The sequence below is a fragment of the Anolis carolinensis genome, chromosome 4 (genome assembly GCF_035594765.1).
Source record: "Anolis carolinensis isolate JA03-04 chromosome 4, rAnoCar3.1.pri, whole genome shotgun sequence".
Taxonomy (NCBI): Eukaryota; Metazoa; Chordata; class Lepidosauria; order Squamata; family Dactyloidae; genus Anolis; species Anolis carolinensis.
The window spans coordinates 129310904-129319380 of NC_085844.1; the positions used below are offsets into that span (position 1 = coordinate 129310904).

Below are 8477 nucleotides of genomic sequence, written 5' to 3' on the forward strand. Positions count from 1 at the left end.
AAGTGGGTCAAGCACTGAAAGGGTTAAATAAGCCTGAGGAGAGTGAGTAGGCCAAAGCCTGTTCGAGTTAGTGGGCCAAACTAGTATCATCCTGAGGTGTGTTAGCCTCTGTGAGAGAACGCCTCAGTGTGTAAGAGAAGGCCTTAGTGTGAGGTAGGCCTCAATGTTAGTCAGTCACTGAGAAAAGGCCTCTTCAGAACAAACTGACAGAACCCATCTTGTTTGTACCTTGGGGACTGGCTGTATATGACAGAGAGAGATGGGGTGCCATCCTGTGGTAATGCCGGGAAATGCAATGTTTAAAGTTACAGGTATGCATTAACCTTTTAAAACGACAACACAAAGTTGGGGCCAAACAAAAATGCAATTTTCAGAGGAGAAGGGTGTTCTTGGAAAAATTACATATCCTGTGGGAATGTGCCTGTTACAATAGAACAGCCTGTGTGCATTACTTGTGTAACAAATTACTTGTGTAAGTTTACTTACTAACGTATTCATCAGGGACAGAGCAATATTTCAGAGGCATTGCAAGTAATATTTCCCCCACCCTCCCGACCAGGATGAAAAGAGCAATGAAGAATCGTTTTTTATTTATTTTATTTATTTATTTTTCAAACTTATATGCCGCCACTCCCCTAGGGCTCGGAGCGGCTTACAAGAACCGGCTAAAATCAACAATTTAAAAACATCTTTAAAACATCTTTAAAAAACATCTTAAAAATATCTTTAAAAACATCCTAAAAGCACCTTTTAAAACATCAACAACAGAACTCAAAAGCCTGTCGAAACAGGTGTGTTTTTGAGGTACTGGAAGGGCGCCTGGCCATTCACCCATTTTTCTCCCTCTTCTCTTCTTGGAAGTTGTCCAGGTGCCATCAGAGCTACAACTCTGGACTATCAGGGGAATCAGACTAGTAGAGATATTCTTAGTTCTTGCTATTGTTCGTAGGCGACCCAATTCAGCAGGAAGGACCCTGGAGGAAAGCCTGTGGCCAGCATGTTTGTCACCTGATAAATTCAGAAGAACAACATTAAAAGGACAGTGTTTAGACAAAAATAAACTTTTCAGGTTGATACTTATATAGTTTGGTTTTCCATGTACAAAACTATTTCACACAAAACTTTTTATTATTAATTAGATCATTCTTTCAAACATAATTGAAGGCTGCCATCAGATCTAGTCAAAGAGGTCAGTGGTCAAGGAAGAATAGGAGCTGGGACTGATTCTGAGAATCCCCCCTGAGCCATGGGAACCCATTGGTGACGTTGAGCAAGTCACATTCTCTCAGCCTCAGAGAAAGGCAAAGGCAAACCTCTTCTGAGAACTCCATGATCTTACAGCATTAGATCACCTTAAGTCAGAAACAACTTGAAGGAACAGAACACATCTAGAATTATCAAATAACTAGATGATCGTAACTGTTTCATTAATTCCTTTCACAATAGTTTCTAAGGCTCTGAAACAGGCCATTAGGAAATGGAGTCACCGGGAAATACCAAGGCTTTGAACTACAGATACTGTTCCTGCATAGTATAGGTTCAAGGATAATTGACAGATAGGACCAAAAGCCTGGGTGAAAACCATTTTCCAGAAGAGATATTGGCCTTCCTTCGGGGTACTTTGGTTGTGCTTTTCCTATATGGCAGGGGTTGGGCTACATGGCCCATGTGGTATCTTCCAACTCTACTATTCTACGATTCTATGTTCCAAGGCTCCATGGTGAGTGCACAAAACTTTCCAAGGTAAACATTCTGGCCATGGTCTTCTCTGGCTCTTCTAAACCCATCCTATACTTTCTCTTTTTAGAAATTCTGTAGTTATCTTTAGTATTTAATATAATTGCATTGCTTCTCCTTTCCCTGTGGTTTACATGTTCTTAGTTTTAAACATAGAAAAATGAAATTTCTGTAAGCCAATGATCACAATTGCCTATTATCAGAGGCTTCTTCCTGTGTCTTACCTCATTCAAGATGAATGGCTGAATCTGAGAAATGTTAGTTGTGCCAGAAGAACTGAAGTCAACTTTCAGAATCAAATACATGGGCTCTATATTGAGAGAGCAATAGCGACAAGGAATTGTTTAGTTGTTGCATAACATGACAGACTGTTGTCTTCTTTTGGCCCTTCTTCCAACAGAAAAAGATGTTTGCTCCTGGTGTTTTGTGCTCCCCCTCTTCCTCCACGAACAAGGAAGCACTTCAAGGGATCAGTAGCAAACTGGGTTGACACTAGGTTTATATTGTCCACATGCATTTGAATTCCAGCATGGGGCTAACATATGAAAAAGAAACAGAATAAATTAACTGGTCCAAATACCTGGTTTTGCAGAACTCCCACCCAAGATGCTATTTGCGAAGTCGCCAAGTCCAAATGTGGCTCCACTTCTGATACCTAGTGAGGAGCGAGAGTGAACAAATGGGAAAATACGTTGTCTAAACATGACCACAAAGGGAAAAGGCTTTGCAAATGTGTCTTCAGCAAGGATCACACCTTAATACAGTGGAGTCTCACTTATCCAACATAAACGGGCCAGCAGAATGTTGGATAAGCGAATATGTTGGATAATAAGGAGGGATTAAGGAAAAGCCTATTAAACATCAAATTACATTATGATTTTACAAATTAAGCATCAAAACATCATGTTATACCACAAATTTGACAGAAAAAGTAGTTCAATACACAGTAATGCTATGTAGAAATTACTGTATTTACGAACTTGGCACCAAAATATCACGATGTATTGAAAACATTGACTACAAAAAGCGTTGGATAATCCAGAACGTTGGATAAGCGTGTGTTGGATAAGTGAGACTCTACTGTATACATAAAACCTAAGGGTTTCACTTTAGCCTGGTTTCTCAAAAACATCTGGCTGATCTCTATGAGAAACAATACCAGATTAGAGAGTCATTTGCTCTGATTCAGCAAGTCCACACCATCCTCCTCCAACCTGGAAAGGACACAATGCTGGAAATAGTCAGATTTGCCACCAAATATTGCAGGCAGCAAATACTTGTAGGAGGAAAAGGGGAAGAAAAAGAAAGTGAGTCAATTTATAATCCTGCCTAATAGTTCCAGGCAAGTAGTATTAATACAGTATTTTTGTTCCAGATCACTGAATGGGACACACCAGCTGTGCAATAAGTAATACAATGAGTTTTCAGCACTGCCCTGAGTAATGTATCACACCTGGTACACCAAGTTTGCTATTTGACAGCCATTGGTAGTTAAAGGAATGGTCCATGAAACAATGAACAGGAGAACTCTGAGCCCAATGTTACCCACCTCTGTGGAGACAAGTACTGGATTGTGCTGCAACAATTTATAAAACCACAACAAAAAAGCAAGCTCAGTGTTAATACACTTAACATTAATTAAAGCTTAAGTTAAATGTTATAGAACATAAGGGCAAAAGGTTTAACCCACTCCCCCAAATACACACCCACGCGAACAGTCCTGCATTCAACCTCCCTGCAAATAAAATCTGAGGGGAAATCTGCTTCCCAGAGAATCCAATTCAAGACTCATCTGCACTGACAAATTAATGCAGTTTGATACCCCTTTAACTGCCATGGTTCAATGCTATGGAATCCTGGGTTTTGCAGTTTGAGGCGGCACCAGCACTCTTTGGCAGAGAAGGTCAAATCGCATCTAAAATTACAACTCATACGAGCCCATAGCATTGAGCTGTGGCAGTTAAAGTGATATCCAACTGCATTAATTCAACAGTGTAGATACATCCTCAGTCATACCAGTCAGAAACAGCAAGGCGGCCAGCATCTCCCAACGCAGCATTGTGTCTTCTAAATGTTCACTCTGTCAGATGGATGACAGGAAGGCTGGATCTTAGTGTTTAAATAAGACCAGGAGGATTTGACTAGTGAAATCATACCCCACAGGTTCTCTTTGGCTTGTGCCCATCCCGGGTTCATTTCTTGCATCTCTCATTCACTCACTTCCTGGTTAATCATTTCCCTGTCTCTGCTCCTCTTTCCCTTCTGCTCCCTTTGCTGTCGATCCCCCCCCCCCCCAACTGACACTTTTTGAATGGATGATGAAGTCCCACACTGTGCCCAGTCCATTAGGAACACAATGTGAACAACAACTTGTACTTTCCTCAAATATATCATTCTACTTCACTGATTACACAACCCAAAACAAAACAAAAACTGTTTGTGTCTTGGTTTTTAGGCTTCTTCCTGGGTTATTTGGGGCAATCCAATATTGTATTGGATAGACTGCATCGACCCTAGTTTCTTAGATGTGTTCATCGTGATTTTTAATGGGCAGGCAGATGATGACTGGTAGATGATATATGTTCTGTATCTCAAAAACTAGAGCTGATAGGATAGCAATGGCGCCATTTTCGGAATCGGGTCAAATATACCCAGAAATAGGGCTTACATTTGAGGCGCCAATTTTATCTATGCCTGCATGAAGGATTCCTGAGAAAGGAGGAAGAAAACTTGCATGCGGGGCAAGGCCTTCCTCCCACTGAGATATTTGTCTATGCTGCCAGAATGCAGCTTCTGCAGGTAAGCAGATAGTGAGTGTTATGAAAGGTTGATTGTTTAGTTTATGGTGGTAGTGTTTTTTCCAGTCAGGCACTTAAAAGATTTTCAGTAAGAGCCAAAATGTTGGCAAGATCCAAACTAACCTTTCTACTCTAGGATAATATCCATCATGACATGTTGTCACAGCTTTAGTTTGCTGTGCATCCTTGTGAAATATAGTGACTTCTCAGACTGGACTGAAGCCAGGAACACTGTCAGGGAGGAATCCAAAAAGTATAGTATGAAGTATAGTGTCTTTAAGATATTTTAAGCATGTAAATAACTATTGTTGCTACAGGTGTCCTATTGGATCCAGAGACAGACATGTCATAGAATCATAGAATCATAGAATCATAGAATAGTAGAGTTGGAAGAGACCTCAAGGGCCATCTAGTCCAACCCCCCGCTAAGAAGCAGGAAATCGCATTCAAAGCACCCCCGACAGATGGCCATCCAGCCTCTGCTTAAAAGCTTCCAAAGAAGGAGCCTCCACCACATTCCGGGGGAGAGAGTTCCACTGCCGAACAGCCCTCACAGTGAGGAAGTTCTTCTTGATGTTCAGGTGGAATCTCCTTTCCTGTAGTTTGAAGCCATTGTTCCGTGTCCTAGTCTGCAGGGCAGCAGAAAATAAGCTTGCTCCCTCCTCCCTATGACTTCCCCTCACATATTTGTACATGGCTATCATGTCTCCTCTCAGCCTTCTCTTCTGCAGGCTAAACATGCCCAGCTCTTTAAGCCTCTCCTCATAGGGCTTGTTCTCCAGACCCTTAATCATTTTAGTCGCCCTCCTCTGGACGCTTTCCAGCTTGTCAGCATCTCCCTTCATCTGTGGTGCCCAAAACTGGACACAGTATTCCAGATGTGGTCTGACCAAGGCAGAATAGAGGGGGAGCATGACTTCCCTGGATCTAGACGTTATTCCCCTATTGATGCAGGCCAAAATCCCATTGGCTTTTTTAGCTGCCGCATCACATTGTAGGCTCATGTTTAACTTGTTGTCCACGAGGACTCCAAGATCTTTTTCGCACATACTGCTGTCAAGCCAGGTGTCCCCCATTCTGTATCTTTGATTTCCATTTTTTCTGCCGAAGTGAAGTATCTTGCATTTGTCCCTGTTGAACTTCATTTTGTTAGTTTTGGCCCATCTCTCTAGTCTGTCAAGATCGTTTTGAATTCTGCTCCTGTCTTCTGGAGTGTTAGCTATCCCTCCGAGTTTGGTGTCATCTGCAAACTTGATGATCGTGCCTTCTAACCCTTCGTCTAAGTCGTTAATAAAGATGTTGAACAGAACCGGGCCCAGGACGGAGCCCTGCGGCACTCCACTTGTCACTTCTTTCCATGATGAAGACGACGCATTGGTGAGCACCCTTTGGGTTCGTTCGCTTAGCCAATTACAGATCCACCTAACCGTAGTTTTGTCTAGTCCATTCTAGTCACAGGGATCAGAAACCTATTCTGATAATACGATCATTCGTGACCAGCATAATCTTCTATTTTATACCCTCAACTTTCTGTTTTTTAGTATATTCAGTTGGGTTGCTGGCCTGTAGGTTGCTGGTTCAAATCCAGGGAGAATGCAGATGAGCTCCCTCTGTCAGCTCCAGCTCCCCATGCGGGGACATGAGAGAAGTCTCCCACAAGGATGGTAAAACATCAAAAACATCCAGGCGTCCCCTGGGCAACGTCCAGGTGGCTAATTCTCTCACACCAGAAGCAACTTGCAGTTTCTCAAGTCCCTCCTGACATGAAAAAAGAAGTCCATTCAGTTCTCCGGTCAAAATATTGTATTATTCTCCCAACCAAACTGTGCTGTCACTTTTTCTAAAAAGCGTAAGTTACCCTGACATTGACATGACTATCCCTTGCTAGTAAAAGGTTGTGCAAATACTGGTTAAAATCCAGATCAGTCTGGTTAAGTAACAAAATTTGGCAACAGAAGTGCAGCTCCCACACTCCACTGAGACTACTTACTTCACCAGTTGACTAGAGCAGCTTCATTCAATGAATTGTCAAATGGTAAATCAATGGGTCCCCTTTAGGAGGACTAACAACAGAATTCTGAACATAATTTGATATTCATCAGAATTGAAGTGTTAAAACTGACATTTCCAGACTCAAACCTCCAACAGGTAACACACCACAATTAATAATTAGCTGCGAGTCATTGTACTGATATAACACATTACTTATACTTTTTAAAAATTACTTTTAAGGAGCATTTTCACATTAATTTCTCAAGTTTTATGCCTTTCTTGTATCAATCCCTATCTCTTTCTCGCTCCTGAAAATGGAACAGCAAGTCATGGAAAAATAATTGGTATCCCAAGATATAACTTAAGTTACTTGTTTTAATCATGGTGGTAAGTAATAGCAAAAGGCTGTTAATACTTAATGGAACAATTTCCTTTTTATAAAAGTAATTTTCCACACTCGGCTCTGACATTTCCTAAACTCTTCTGGGAAGGAGAAATTACAATTGTTGTTCCTCTTCTTCCAGCTTTGCTTTACAATATAAAAGCAAATCATACTCATAATAATCCCAAACCTGTTTCTGTTTCCTTGAGAGCTGATCTAAAACCTCTCCTCCCTCCTGTTGGATCTTGGCCCAGATCTGAAAGGCTTGGGATGCAGTATTGGTGGCCACCATACCCCATACCCACATAGCTCCTTCCTTTACCAGAGTCAGAGCTTCATGGAAGACATCCATAGAAAGTTCCAAGAGGCAGGAAGAGAGGGATCCAAAAGGAAGTGTCCTTCTCTAAGGCTGCGTCTTTGTTTGGAATACATACATTTGAGAGCCAAAGGTCTACAATAACACAGCAGTCAGAAATATTTCCTAATCTAGCCCAAATTTGTCCTCTGGCAGATGTAATTATCTATATATGGTGGATAGTGAAAGCGTACATATTTAGCTCTTGCATCTAAACATCAGCCATATCTGCCAAAATGATTTGTCAGTTCAAACAGGAAAATCACCATTCACTCTCACCTATGGAAAATAAACACCTAAAAAGCCCCTTTGCATTTGCAATGGAAAATAGGTTCCTGTTCTAATCTGCTGTTCTTTCATTGTTGTAAATAGTTTTGTTAAACACATTTATTTTTGTTCTTACATAGAAAATAGTCAAAGGATGTTGCAGGCAAAGCAAAACGCAAACACTGCCTCTGGAGTTCCAATTTGCATTGGTAAACTTAACTCTGGAAAGCAAAAGGGGAATAATGTGAGAATGTTCATGGTTCTGAGGGGGAGGATATCTCAAGAGCAAACATCTGTGAGCCTTGGACAAGAGACATATTCAAAGCAAGCTGTATGTATGCTTCTTGGATTGACTCTGGGTGCGCAGCTCCAAAGTGCCACAGTGGTAAATACTGAGACTCCACCTGCTCCATTCAAAAATAAATGAGATAACCAGGCAGGCCTGGGGCTCAAGGTTTTTCTTTTATATAAAGCCTGTTGATTTGTTGGAAAAGGATTGACATTGCTTTGATAATATCAAGTGGAAACCTATGAAATCTGGAAATTTATCTTAGTGCAGAAGAGAACGAAACAGAACTTCATTGCATTTTGCACTCACGTTGATGGATTTTTATACATCCACTCCACACTTAAGCAATTTAATTTCTAGGAAAGAAATTAAAAATGAAGTCATTTTAAGCACAATTATACAGGTGCCTCTGGCAGCTAGAAGCTTTTGAGGTTTTACAACTCCCACCCTCCCTCCCCAATAATATCCTACACTGTGTTATCGAAGGCTTTCATGGCCAGAATCACAGGGTTGTTGTGTATTTTTTGGGCTGTATGGCCATGTTCCAGAAGTATTATCTCCCACACTGTTTGTCCTCCTCAGCCCCCTAAAGTAGTGCTGGGATATTATTGTGAGGGACATTATTCCTGTAACAGCCAGGTATGAGGAGAGGTGAGT

At 41.3% G+C, this 8477-nt stretch overlaps 1 long non-coding RNA gene across 1 annotated transcript; it reads right to left on the minus strand.

Moving 5' to 3' along the window:
* Positions 1-442: 442 nt before the first annotated feature.
* On the minus strand, positions 443-4011 carry LOC103280060 (uncharacterized). The gene is made up of 4 exons (XR_001730725.2): positions 3754-4011; positions 2318-2392; positions 1962-2047; positions 443-1008 (listed from the first exon to the last, which is right to left on the minus strand). It is a non-coding gene; the product is annotated as an uncharacterized LOC103280060 (long non-coding RNA).
* Between the last annotated feature and the right edge of the window lie 4466 nt (positions 4012-8477).